The sequence below is a fragment of the Fukomys damarensis genome, unplaced genomic scaffold (assembly GCF_012274545.1).
Source record: "Fukomys damarensis isolate Sample0158 unplaced genomic scaffold, DMR_v1.0_HiC HiC_scaffold_15, whole genome shotgun sequence".
In the NCBI taxonomy this organism is placed as follows: domain Eukaryota; kingdom Metazoa; phylum Chordata; class Mammalia; order Rodentia; family Bathyergidae; genus Fukomys; species Fukomys damarensis.
The window spans coordinates 2780248-2795160 of record NW_022900927.1 but is presented as its reverse complement, the minus strand read 5'-3'; the positions used below and the strand labels follow the sequence as shown (position 1 = coordinate 2795160).

At 43.6% G+C, this 14913-nt stretch overlaps 1 pseudogene; it reads right to left on the bottom strand.

The window, feature by feature from the left end:
• Positions 1 to 339: 339 nt before the first annotated feature.
• Positions 340 to 523, bottom strand: LOC117286229 (annotated as a pseudogene).
• Positions 524 to 14913: the final 14390 nt, after the last annotated feature.

Below are 14913 nucleotides of genomic sequence, written 5' to 3'. Positions count from 1 at the left end.
AAAAAAAAAAAAAAGGATTTGTTGACCTCATGCTTCAAATTATCTGTTGGTTGGGCCTCAGGTTTCTACCCCAGAGGAATAAGCAAAGCATGGTAAGAATCCTGATACATGAGAGCCAGGACTTACAATGGTAAAGAGGAAAAGCCTACTGAGAACAGGAGAGGGGGTGACCCTGTGTACATTCTCAGGAGGACCACTTCAGGAGAGTGTGCAGAAGGAAAGTAAGCTCATGGGAGCTGGGTTCTAAACAGCGTCACACTCGTGTCCGTGTCCTGCTGGCAGAGTGGGTGCTGTGATTATTGCGACAGGACACGGAGGGCCAGGCAGCCCCCCTCAGGGCCTCAGCACATGAGAGGGCTGCAGGGCCAGAAGGCTTCAATGATTGATTACTTTATCTTTGTTCCCAGAGATAATTGGACTTCTCATGAAATAACTTGGAATCTACTTTGGGAAAAGTTTTCAATTAGCAATAATCGAGCCTCAGAGAAACCTCATTGGCTGCAATACTGCCCTGCGCAAAGCTGGAATCTACTTTGTGAGTCGCAGTTTGTCATTCTCACGTGAAGAATGCCATGCTGGCTTTCATTATGGTTCTTCTCCACCATTTACGGTTTTGCTTCCTAAATATTGTGAATAAAAAGCCAGATAGGGGAAAGAGGAAATCTAAATTGAGAACAAGAATAATGGGTCAGTGTGGGAACAGGCACCTCAAATGAGGCTTGCTGCTCTAAGTACCTTGGGGTATCAATTTTCTGCAATGAAAACCTATAGGGCCTTGATTCATAGTTCTAACAGTAATGACGTTAATAATTTGAAAAAAAAAAAAACCTTTTCATCCTGGAAGTTCAATCAAGGCAACTGTAATCATTCACGAAAGGAAGCTGGCGAACAAATATCTAGCATGTTATTTTCAAAGATAAAGAAAATATTTTAGTGGCTTTTTAGTTTTGTTCACTAGTTCTTATTTGATTTCAAGGAGGGAGAGAAAAAAATCAATTTAACTTGTGCTTATTTCTTTGGCCCATTATTTCCTCGCATCCCCCTGGGAACAGAATGCAAAGAACAGCACATAAAGGAAAGCGGCTGACTTTAAAGATGGCCTCGTCATGGGGACACAGGCTCAAAGGCCAGGGGACAGCAGGGAGGTATAGTTAGTGCCCAGATGCAGCATGGGTTCATGCCTGTCACAAATATGCTTAACCAGTGGTCAGATATTCTTCTCCAACAATGAGTCTGCACTGGCTATAGTTTATACACATCTTTAAAATACCTTGTGAAAGCAGAGGAAAAAAACCCAATAGTTGTAGATTAGCTTTTCAATTAATTAATGAAATATGATTCCCAATATCGAGTTAGTCTATAAATTTGAGACTCTCACTTTTCTTTATTCTAGAAGTATGGAGAAATGACTACAAATACTGTACTATTATGTTTCAAAAGACCTTGGTGTGGTGGAAAAGGCAAGAAGACAGACGTGGAAGTGGCTGTTCTCCTTGCTGTGTGTGTAATTAGCACCCCAAATACTCCTAATCCGTCAGTGTTGGTCTCTCCCTGTGTGAAGATGGTCTGCAGCCAAGTCCTCCCAGGTCTGGAGTTCAGGCTCACACCCTAGAGACAAGGCCTCTTAGGGTCAGAGCCACAGTCAGAAAGAACCAGACATCAGTGTGTTTTCTCTACCAACCTCCCACACAGTGAATCTGGGAGCACCTCCAGCTGCCACCTTGCAAAGGACTCTCGAAGGCATCAGATAGCTGATTCACATTTATAGCTGGAATAAACAGGATGGAGAAAATCATGACACTCAGAATTTTTTACTAAAGACACTTGTACAGAAATTCTCACTCAACTAAGTCCCTTAATTATAATTTCACTATAGTTTAACTGAAAAATAACTCCCCCTGAAAAGAAAGAAAATAATTTCTGCGATAGAAATGCAGAGAAAGAGACTTCTAAGGTTGGCCTTCTAAGTACTAACTTGGAACCCAATTGGATCAATGTTGTGGGGGAAAAGACACACGAAAAGAGAATGATCGAGATAGGAAAGCTGGGATTATTTCTAAAAGGTATCAAGTATGGAAGTCTACATACACAGTGTTGGACCAAAGTTCTAGTGTGGGTTTACTCTTGTTCCTTGACTTGCTTTTGCTATGCCTGTAACTCCTCTACGGTAAATCAAAGGAGAAAGGTTGAACCAGCACAAAAGAGGCATAGTGTATACCACACATGGAATTTTCAATATTTCATAGCCACATTAAAGAAAGGAAAAGGAGACAAATTAAATTAATTTTAATAATATATTCTGAGCTAATATGTCCAAGAAAGCATTTTTTTCAATCTGCAATCAATGTTAAAAAATCATAAATGAGATGTCTTATAATCTTGTGGTTTTGTTCTAAGCCTTTAAAATCCAGTGTCTGTTTAACTACAGCATATCTCACTTTGGATTAACTATCTTCCAAGTGCTCAAAAGTCACTTCTGGTGACTGGCTGCATTTTGGTCAAGATGCTACAGAATTCCCAACTCCTGATTGTACGGACAGCTCATAATGTACAGAAATTTAATTACCTCCAACTTTGTCCCGTCAGGTCAGTCCAAGCGGATGAGAAAAGAGCACCTGTTCACCACTTTCTTCTCATCTCTGCAGGAATATTCAGAACTAATTAATAGTGGATTTGGAATTTAGTGATGAGAATTGGGCAATTTTAAATATTTGGTACATATAGAATTTATAACCTATGGAATTGGGAACAGCTCAGACTATATAATGAGAAAGCAGTCTTATTGAAATGGGAAAGAGTTGTCTATTGCATTTTCATTCCTCCTGGACTAAATTAAAGCGCTCTTGCTCCCATGAAAGGCTGGTGCAGTGTTGTGTGGGGTCTGACCCCAGTGCTCTGAAGGCAGACTTGAACTTGAGTTAGACTGACTCCTGGGAGGGACAACCAGAGCCTTGTATTCCCATCAGAAGGGTCCTTGTGTGGCGAGATGGCCTCAGAAATCAGAAAGGCCCTGGAGAGAAGGACACAAGGAAAGAGCTTAGGCTCAGTTCCCTCAGAGTGGCCAGATCCACACTGTTTCATACTTGAGCAGGCTAAGCCTTTGGGATCAGTTGAGTTACCACAGTCCAGGTTCTGCTGTTATAACAAATACTATAGACTAATTTACAGAAAACAGAGGTTTATTTGGCTCACCATTCTGGAAGACAGGAAGTCCAACAGCACAGCAGTGTCTCTGAAGCATTGGTGGCGGCTTTCTGCAGTGTAGTTAATCACGCAGGACCTTAGCAGGCAGAGAGAGCAGGCACACCAGCCTGGCCCTCTCTTCCTCTTCTCATAGTAAAGACAGTGATATCACCACGAAAATGCTGCTGTTACTACCTCCTCTAGTCCCAGTTCCTTCCCAAAGGCTCTGGCTGTGTGGATCTAATTAAATTCATCAGTAGCTGCTGCCTAGGGATTAGGTTTCCAACACATAAACTTCTGGGGCCACGTTCAAATCACAGCATAAGGCATTCACTTACATCAAGTGATGGTAAGAAAACAGGCCATTTCAAAGGCTCAGTGGTGATAAAAGGCTCAGTTTAAATATGAGATAAAAGGTGAGACAAGATAAAAGATGGAAAGGAGACGAATCCTCAGGGCAGGGGGTTTATTGTTTTCAGTTGCTTCTCTTGCGCACAGGCTTGGTTCTTAGCAGGTACTCAGTAGGTATTCGAATAAGTAGGTGGACAAAGGAGTGAAGGAAGGAATTAGATACTAAAGGAGAATATTTATTCTTAGTAGCTTCCAAAATGGAAGTCTCTTCTTTGAATTCTGAAGCCACTGTTTATTCAGATGAAGCCAATAGCCTGCTCTACACCAGGTTTAGCCTATGAATGTACTTTGATTAGGTGTCATGTGCTAAATAGGAACCACGGGAAAGTGTTCCTGATAGGCAGTCCCCAACACGCGTCCTAACCAGAGGCATTATTTGTCATAATAAATGCTTCACTGTTTTCTTAGAGTAGACAGAATTTTTGGTCTCTATTATATTATGCTATATTGCTATAGACTTGGATATAAAGACAGGCTGAAACGACTGCTCATTTTAAGAAGAGAAATGGAATGAGGTGCATTTCCTTTGAAAGAAGAAAGTATTTTCACATGCTCAATATGCAAAGCACCCCTCAGTCAAAGGGTATCAACTTATAGCCAGCTCACTTCAGTTAGTTAGTAAACCTGCCTGACTCTTGGACGTCTATACTTAATATATTGGTAAGGGAGAGGCAGTTTTGTCTTAGTCAAAGAAAGATTTGATATGTCAAAGCTGGAACGTGTGGATGGCCACAGATGTCTCAGTAAAAGCTTGGTTACAACGTGTCCAAGATGCCATCCAAAGACAAAATATCTCAGGGAACAACTAGAGCCTCCTATACCTGTCAGAAGGGTCGAGGTGTGGCAGGATGGCTTCAGAAATCAGAAAGACCTCCTGCACAGACCCTCAGTAGTTCTCCAGTATGCACCTAACCAGTTGAAAAATTTAATATGCACCTAACCAGTTGAAAAATTTAAACTGTCTCTTCCAAGAGCTTGTCAGGGGTCTTGCTCATTCTTGTGTCCTCTGTCCTTAGCACGGATAGGCTCTAAAGGAAAATTCACTGAACGAAAGATTACTTAATGGAATGAGTTGGAAGATTATCTCTGAGCTCCCACTTTCTAACTCTACTAGGTTTAGTCTTCATTCTCATTCAAAAATGAGCCAGATGGTATGAAGAAAACATTTTTTCCCTGAAATAATATTAATAATAATCTCTTACAGGCTTAGGACCTTTCAGAATGTGACGTATAAGAATGCCTTTGCTCTGCGCAGGACTCCTTCCTCCTCCTGGGAAAGCAGCCCGGAAGGCAGGGCAGTGATGAGCTCACAGGGGCCAAAGGGTCAAGGTCCTGGGAGGGCCCCCAGGAAAGGCACCAGGGACACGATCTGGAAAGCATGAAAGTCATGGGAATAGTGCTTCCCTATGCTCTCAGAACCCTTTTAGGTAAAGTATACCTTTCTCTTTTATCATCCTTGAAAGATAGTTCAAGTTAAAAAAAAAAGAAGACTGTGGTTCTAGGGAGTGTAAAATAACAAGCAGCTGCTAGTAAGAGGGTGGGCGAGAGAAGAGCAGGGTAGCTTCTTATAAGACTCGTTTGTGTGGAAAAGGTTTTACAATATTCTTGCCTCAAAAATGTGTACTTATATTCATAATGTGTGCCTAGTTTCAGGGATCTCACACCCCAAATTAAAAAAAAAACCCTTGAAACATTCTGAATTCATTTTAGTGTTCTACACCACGTTTACCTCAGGGAAAGTCTAAATTTTAATTCAAGGCTTGGAGGGTTTGTTAGAGTCCCCATCCCCACCTGCTTCAAGGGCAGTACTAGTCCAGGGAGGCCCCTATCTGTCCCGTCTTCACCCCTTCTTTGCTTTTGACCCAGGCTCCCCAGAAAACTTTCTCCTGGTGACAGGGCCCCAATACAGCATCACCTCTCCCAGGAGACTGCCCCAAGTTTCCAGCACCTAAAGTGGCATTGTTGACTCACTTCCTTTTGTCCTGAGTCACCTGGAGCCTGTCTGGGTAGGAGTTGCACACTGTGATCGTGGCGCTGCAATGGCTTAGGGAAACAAAGGGTCCCTGGAGACTCCCAGCACATCCGTTTCAACACAGAGGAACGAGGCAAGGAGCACCTGTCTCCCTGGAGAATTTCTAAAGACTCGGATAAACAGGAAAAGAGTTGAGCCTCCTTGCCTTGGTGGTAGCTTAGAGAACTTTTGTCCCAAGGAGGCAGAGAACGCTGCTCGGGGCAGAGTTGAACTTTTCCAGGACAGCAACCTCAACTTAATTTAAAAAAAAATCAACATGTTCACGAGACCTTATTTCAAATGCAGAAGTGCCTCTCAAAATCAAGTATCTCACAGGCTCTTACTACCAAAACACAAAGCTGTCAAAACATCAGAACCAAAAGATGTAAGATCCATGACCAAGTTAGAGCAGTGGGGGTTTGAGATCGCTGCATACCCACCAGTGTACAAACAGGGATCTTGACTTACCCATTCACCTCTGCTGCAGTCTCTGCTATAGTGTCCCCCACAGCTGCCAAAATAAACCTTTTGTCTTTGTGAAGCGATGACTCAGGAGTTGGTTGTGCTCACAGAAAGCTGACTAGCGTAACCTATGTTTTAAAACAAAAGAAAAGAGAATTTCGCTTTTGGGAATAGAGGCGTGGAACCAGTTCTCCCTGGTAGTTTTATCCAGGAGGCCAACAGGATTTCAAAGCCAACTCCTCCAAGAGGCATCTCCTAGAGTTAGGAGATGGGCTTAGGAGCAGTCTGCCCAGGAGGGGGCAAATTCCAGCCCTGATAGCTCTTAGTTGAGTCATTTGCCAAGAGACTTATTCCTGAGGTGCTATAGTTTCCTGATCTACAAGTCTGTAGCATTAATAAGGCCTGATTCCTATGGCTGTCGTGAGGATTAAAATGTTTTAATTGTTTAAAACAGAAAATGCTACTTGTAGTAGTGCTACGTAAGCGTTTGTACTACTCTTGAGTGTTCCAATCCTTTGTGTACCTAAGGATCGCCTAGTATGCTTGTCACAAGTGCACATTCCCTGCCCTCTCCCGAAACTGTACCTTAATGGAGCTGCCCGGGGCTTGGAGATCCTCGCATTTTAGGTCAGTGCCCACAGGGCCAACGACTACAAACTCAGCTCTCTCTGCTAACTCGACACCTATTGTCCGTCAGTAATTCAGGCTAAAACCCAGGGAAGAAGAAAAGGAAATACGCTTCAGCACGTCTCTGGTGTCCCCAGTGATGAGCTCTGCAGCACTCACGGCGAGATGCACAGTCCTGCACAGCAGTTTGCTGCTGCTTCCTCAGCCCTTCGTCTTTCTTTCCCAACCTCTTGCCATTGTCCTTGCGCTCAAATACTTGTAAGGCCACGGTTCCCTGTCTTCTTAGATTGCTTGGCTGGTAAATACCAACATCTGGCTCTTCTCGGTTCTGCGGTTCTGCTCGGAGGTGGGCACCTTAGCTTTCAGTCGTTTCAGCGGCTCTTCGCAGCACTTCCTCCAGGAGCTGCTGATCAAATCGTCGGCCTGTGATGCTTCCAACCCAGGGAAACACAGCGGTGCACTTAGCGGCGAGAGCAAAGCTCATGGCCTTAACTCCAGTTCAGCGCACCTCATTCCTCACTCAGCTTTCAAGGGCAGGAGCATGGGCAAAGGGAAGGTGGCTGGGTCCACGAAAGGACTGGACATTGCTCTCCAGCAATGCAGAGAGACAAATGCCAACAGGACGGCTCTGTTTGCCAGCAGAAGCTCAGAGGGCTGGCGCTCTGTGGCCAGCTCCCCAGGGGAGGCCCTGCACACAGCAGGCAAACAGAGGCTGGTAGAGCCAGGGTGGGGCATAACTAGGCCTCAGAGCATTGACAACAACTCTAGCCTGGTCGTGCTTACCTCCTGGTAGAGTCAAACTCAAAATGTGGTGAAAGAACCACAGCAATTGAAAGAACCATACCATTGATGTATGACCGAATCACACCTCTCAGGGTCAAGAAGGACACTTTACAGCCTGCAGTGTCCAACAGTGGGCAGAGACACGATCTCCTCAGATAATGGTCTGATGGGGAGATGTGGGTTGGCAATTGAAACACAGGTTACTCCAAACAGGTGAGGCGTCCTAAAGCCTTGGCCGACATGATTGGGGTGGAAGGACTGTCACCCCTAGGTGGGGTCCTCTCTTTTTTTTTTGCTGGACTTGGGGAAGAGGGGTGAGAGAGGATGTAGGAATGACTGTGTGACTCCCCAGTAGGGGATGATGCAGGTACATTGGTTATGCTTTTGTCCGTCATCCCACACCGGAACTTAGCCCTTCCCCATGCCATGCAGTGGTTGTAGGACCAGGGATACAGCTACAGGGCTAGGAGCAGCTGTAATTTCCAAACAAGCAACGGCAGCTGTGTTTTTAAACCATTATTATCAAATTTCTCGAGGGAAGGATGGACTGAATAGTGACCACCTCATTGGGTAGAATCCCAGCTGTGGTAAGAGCCATGCTCCTACTTGGAAAGCAGCCGCCTGGATCTGGCTGTGGAATCCATTCTCTGGGAGTGGGAGGGTGGAAGAAGGAGGTCCTTCTACATTAGCTTTGCTTTCCCCTCCACCCCTCAGACCACCCACGGAGAGGAGAAAGGGGCTGAAGGTTGACTTTGTCATTGATGGCCAATGACTTAATCAATCACGCTATGTAACGAAGCTTTCATAAAAACCTGAAAAGGGCAAAGTTTAAAGAGCTCCCAGAGTGCTGACCACAAGAGGGTAGTACAGCTGGGTAGGGTGCTGCACACCTATAATCCCAGCATTTGTGAGGCTGAGGCAGGAGGATTGTGAGTTCCAGGTCAGCCTGGACTACACAGCAAGGCCCTGTCTCAAATGAACAATCAAACAAACAAAAAAGAATAAGAAGGTGGCCTGCTTAGAGAGGGCCCGGGAGCCCTGTCCCTTCCCTATACCTTGCCCTAGGCATCCGTTTCACTGTCTGTTCCTCAGTTGTCTCTTTTTACATTAAATGCATAATGTAAGTGAAGTACTTCCCTGAGTTCTGTCTGAGAAGGGAGTCCTGGGAACCTCAAATTTGTAGCCAAGTCAGACAGAAGTTGTGGAGACCCCCGGACCTCTGCTGTGGTGGGCACACGGGAAGTTCTCTGGGATGGTGCTGTTGACCCTCAAGGGTACCTGCTTTCATTTCAGTTTAATTCTCCTCTTAAAAAAAAAACAAAAAACCAAAACAAAACAGGTAGCTATGTCTTGAGGAGTATCTAGAAAATTTTGTAATATTTCCCTAAAGTATGAATTTGTCAAGTACCCACTGTGCGGCTAAACTGTCTCCAGACAGATTTCTGGGGATCCCGCCAAAAAGCAAGTGGGGATCTCAGCTTGGCCTAGATAGGTGCTTGACTCTCACCATGGAAAAGAAATTCAGGACGCAGAAGTGAGCGAGGCCGGCAGATTTATTTGGCAGTGTTAAAGCACACACCTGAAGAGAAATAGAGTACAGGTGTTTGGGGGCGTAGTCTTGGCTAGGAGCAATGGCCTAGGACATTTATTCTTCGAGTCATCTATCATATGTCTTGTGTCTGCTTCCTGGAATTCATTAGCGGGGTTAAACAAAACTTTCTTTATCAACTCAGTTAAACTGTTTATCTGTGTTTGATGTTTAGAAATACAGGGCCCATTTAATGAACTGTTTATTTTGCAAATGGAGATCTTTGATGTGACTTGGAATTGATGGATTTATTTTTGAGACCCTTAGAAATTTAGGAGAGAGGAGCCTAAAAGAAAACCAGGCCTAGGGAGTAAAGGGGAGGGTCTCCCTGGGTGACTTACGGTATGTTTTTAGGCTATAGTTTCCTCAAAACCACAGTGTCCTGGTGCCCTTTCTTCATTTCATTTACCTTTCCTCCAAACTTCTGCATGGTAGGTGCTCATATTGTAGTGGTGGAGGAGTAAACATGATATCTAATGCCAGTTTAGCAGAATTAAAGAATAAGCAAGATAAGCAAGCACTCTGGATGCCGAGGCAGGAGGATTGAAAGTTTGATCCCAGCCTGGGCAACTGAGTGATTTGGTGAGACTCTACCACCATCCCACGCCGAGCAAGAGCAAGGAAAGAAGGCCTGTGAGGCCAAAGGTGGTGCTTGCTGTTTGAGATGGGCACCAGGCACTGGCTGTCTGAGGTGGGGACATCTGAGCACCCATGCAAACCCTGGTAGTGTCTAAGGAAGTGCTTTTAGGAGAAGAGACAGCAAGGCAAGGGCCTGGGGGGAGGGGGCACAAGGAAAATAAGCACTTGTTTTGCTGGTTTCTAGTGAGTGAGGTAGGGATGAAGTTTTACAGCTAACCAGAGGTTGGATCACACGAAGCCCTCTGGAACACAAGATCTCTATTTGTAAGAGAACAGTGTGCTGTTTTGGAGGCAGAGGCAGGAGGATCTCTTGGGTTCACAAGTTCAAGAATAGCCATGTAGTGTGGGCAATCTCTAAGTAAGGAAATGATACTATTACTTCAGCATGATCAGGCATACTTTGTTTTAAAAGAGGAATAACTGTTTTATCAGAGATTGGACAAATATACAAATAGTTTGATGTTTATTAAAATAAACTGCTTTGAAAGAAGTCTCCGTGACTTTATTTGTAGATTCATCTTCATGATATATGAAAAACTTTCACAACTCCGGACTATGACACCTTTTTTGTGGATCCCCACTATCTCCTCTAAAGCATGAAAAATACATCAATCTCCCTTCATTCCTAGTACACTCTCTCTGTCTAAGATGAATAATATTTTGTAGATAGTTTTCCTTTTTTTTTTTTTTTTTTTTTTTTTTTACTGGGAATGTTACGCTCAAGTCGCGAAGTCCCCAAAGACCAAGGAGTCAGGTCCGATGCAATTACATGAGGAGTTTATTGCAAGCTTGAGCCTGGACCCTCGGGTGTCACCGTCACAGCGGCTTCAGACCGAAAGCCCAGACCCATCTTTGAAGCAGGATTATATAGGGTTGGGGAGGCTCTCCCTTTTATAGGTGCTATTTTTATCTTTTGCTTACTCTTGGATATTTGAGAGGTACTGGGAGGGCACTTATTGGAAATGGGAGGGAACTTACTGAAAATTACTAATACCTATGTTTGCAGAATCAGTTCCTCTTTCTAAAGAACATTTGATTAATCAATTTTTATAATTGACAAAGTTACTAATATTACCTATGTTAGCAAAATCAGTTCTTCTTTCTAAAGAATATTTGATTATCCTAAGCAACTAATGGAAAGATTCATCTTTGAATTATAAAAAGAGGAACAGAAACACAGGGTGGAGGTAGCCTAAGACAGAGAGCTGCTAAAAATTACAGAGATCTGCAAAAATCCAAAAAGAGGAACAGAAACACAGGGTGGAGACTGTTATACAGAATGGAATTTTTGCAGCTCTGTTCTGGGCAAGGGGCACAGAGGGAGCCCACCTCGACCTGAAAACTTGGTCCTTACAGGAATCTAACTTGGGGCCCTTGCACTTGCAAGGCAGGCGGTGGAACCACTGAGTCAAACCCCTGGCCCTGTAGATAATTTTCAAAGGCCTTTTATTTTTCCAAGTTGGCTGAGGAATAAAAGACATGGGGTTGTCTCATTTAGGTTGAACACTCCACCCCAAACAAAACCTCTTGGCTCCCCTTACACTGCATTCATTACTCAGGTCAGAAATGCTGGATTGTGACTCTAAGGTTAAAAACGACAAACCCTTGGTCCAGGATGGCAGGATGGGAGGTGTGCTGTGAGCTCAGGAGTGAAAGAGTCTGCTGAGCACATGCCTCAGAGTCCAGGCACCTGCCACGCACGCGAGAATTTGGGGCCATTTTCAGATCCAGCCTTAAGAGACACCTAACAAAGGGACTGTAACGGGAGGAGAGAGGCCTTGATACTTGGTCCCCACTTGTACTCACGGCCTCTGTTGTGGCGATCCTGCCATGGAGGCATTATTTGTCCATCAGCAGTTTGGAACACAGCCCTTACAGAAGCCTCCATGCACCTCCTCTGGGTTGTCCCTTCCACAAAGGGGGCGGAGCATGTTCCCAGAAAACACTGGAACCAGGGCAAGGAGGTTTTGTGAAGCTTGGAACACTTTCAATAAACATCGTGCTTAATCACTGCCTCCTATGCCGTTTCTGCGCAGTTACGTGTATGATTGAGGAGTGTCCTAGTCACTGCCAAGAATGCTATGCCCAGTGTCTCCATGGCAGGAAGTAGGCTGGGTGAATTCTGGAGTGAAGCAAAGCAATTATTTCTTCTCAGAATTATTAAACACAGTGTAAGGGGAGCCAATTTAATGTAAATTTGGATCATGTTATATCTCTTATTCTGTAAAAAACTTTAAAAATTATGTAAATTTTCTCATGCAGTTAAAAAATTTTTTTTGAGACAGGGTCTCACTATGTAGTTGAGGCTGACCTGGAACTCACTTTGTAGCCCAGGCTGGTCTCAAACTCACAGCGATTCTCCTGCCTCAGCCTCCCGAGTGCTGGGATTACAGGTGTGCTCTACCACATCTAGTTTACAGTTAAATATTTTGCTATATCATGATACCTTGTAGTTGTACAGTATTATATCATCTACGTGTCATTAATTAATCAACCAGTGACATTTTTCTTGCCTCAGCTGCCTTCAGTTTTCCTTTGTTATGTTTAAAAAATTGAGTCAAATTTCAAATGCGAAATTGTTCTGATTTAACTGTTCTTAGTATTCATTGATCATAATTTTGGACATTTATCAGGTTATGAATTGTTCCTTAGGAACTACTGCCCAGGAGTCCAGGAGAATCTTGAGTTTCAATTTTTTCTCTGCTCTGTACTGATAGCTGTGGGTGAGGCCAGGGGTGCCCTCATCCTAAGTGTGCTGTCCTCCACTATGTGTTACACACGGTATGTGTTATGAGTGGGCCCTCCAGACCGTGATGGCAGAGTGCCAGTGCTCACTAAGCAGTGACACAGCCCACTAAGCCTCAATCCTTCCTGTCCTCTGTGGTCTTTGTCTGACATGTAAATCCCTAAAGGTTCAAATAGCTGCACATCTTCTCCTCAGACCTATTCCCATTACCTGGTTTTTGTCATCTGCATAGTGCGAACATGGTGGGGTATTGGTGAGTGGAGAGACAAGAGCTCGAAAACAGGGTAAATGCTTAGAAACAGACCAACTTCTAGAGTCAACCTATTACAAAGTCGATTGTACTTTTTCTGCATAATTATATATACCAATCAGGTACAGCTGCAGGATGGGGAGAAGGTGGGCCCTTTGAGTAAATAATGCTGAGATTAGATATCTGCCTGGAAGGAAAAGAAAAACAAAGGAATTTGGGTCCCTACCTTATACAGAAAGACTTCTGTATACCAGCATGGGTGATGGGTCATGGTTGCAGATGGGCAAATCTTGCTTTATAAGATTAGAAATAATAATTTAAAAGATTGAAAATAATAATTTAAGGGCTGGGGATTCAGCTCAGTGGTTCTTCCGCCTGCCTCACAAGTGCAAGGACCCGAGTTCAATCCCCTGTACCAACCAACCAACCAACCAACCAACAAACAAACAAACAAATAAAATAAAAGGATTGGGCTTCATTGAACTCCAGGACTGCTCTCATCAAAAACAGCTGCCAAGAGAATGAAGTCAAGCTGCTTTGTGGAGTAACTCTCCACGGTCAGTGCTTTTGCTGCCGTCCTCCTCCTCTCCTCCTCCCCACCCCTCCCTCCCCCTTCCTCTCCCCCTTTCTCCTCCTCCTTCTTCCTCCTCTGCTCCTCTTTCTCTTCTTTTCTTGTTTTGATGAATCACTCTAAGTGACAAAGGAATTTCTTGAGTAACGTGCCTGAGTGGAAAATGATTTTCCTAACAGATAGTAGCACTTGACCAAAATTTTGATGAGTTCTTAGGATAAAAGTAATATCTGAAACAAGGGATGATTTTTTTAAAAATAAATAAAAAATAACAAACATGATGCCAAACTTTTCTTCCCTCAAACTCACAAGCACTGTGGCCAACGTTTAAGGAGCAAATATTAATTTCCTTATAAAGAGAGGTACCACACTTTAGACAGCAAAGTCTACCACTATCTCTACCTGTCTTAGTTACTCTTCTCATTGCTGAGACAAAATACCTAATACCTACAAGTTAAAGGAGGAGATTTATTTAGCTTGCAGTTTGTAGAGGTTTCAGTCCATAGTTGGCTGGCACATGGCAGAAGGGCATCAGAGGAGAAACAGTCCCTGGCAGGCAGAAGAGAGCAAAAGCAAGCAAGGATGACCACAACAACCCTTATATCTTATCAAGACTACTTAGGGCGGGCAGCACTCACACTCTTAACTCTAGTCCTCTTTATCCTAGCATGGTGTCACGAACCAGTCCCAGCATCCACACTCTACATCAAGCCACCTCTGAAGGAGTTCCCCTATGATCACATGAGGCTTTGAGGGGACATGTAGGAACAATCATATCATTACCCATCTCCCCAAATTCAACAATGTACTTGTTAGGCATCACCAACAGTCCTCCGTCACCTTGTCAACTACTGGTAGCTTGGTTCTTTGAATTAGAGATGTGATTTCTTCCTCTGTGATGCCACATCAGTCAAATTTATCATGGAGAACATGTTTTATAGTGGAATTATCAAATCCATCTTTGAGACTCCTGAGAACACTTCGGTTCATAGTCAAATTTGAACTAATTTGACACAGATTTACCTCTATTTTATGCTTAAGTCAGACACAAATTGAAGATTTAGGTTGTCTTTTCACTGGAATGCTGGGCATTGTTTAGGGGTTCCTACTCTGGGGTAGAACTCTGTGAGCTACCCAACTCCTTATGGCAAAAAAATTCTACCAGTATTGTTAGAGTGGTTGAAGCTGAACTTAATCTTGCAAATTACTCTTGGATACCAGGACAAAAAAAGGAACCAAGATTGTAATATAGAATTAATAGAAAATAATTCATTTTCATTTGTAGTACTTCTATATTGCTTGATTAAAATCCAGTGTCAACAAGATACTTATTAATTGCTTCCTGGTGATGCCAAATTCAAATTCAAATATGATTTTTTAAACTGATGGTCCTAACTCTTACATTTTTATGCCAAATTTAACTTTAATTATTTTTACACAATTGCTAATCAAGCCCGTTTTCATGTATGTATGCTAGGCAAGTGCTGTGCCACTGAGCTACATTCCCAGCCTATCTCTCTCTCCCTCTCTCCCTCCCCCCTATTTATCTATCTATCTTTTATTTTAAATTTTGAATTAGGGTCTAACTAAGGTGCCCAAAGCTGGCCTCAGACTTGAGATTCTCCTGGCTCAGCTGCCCCAG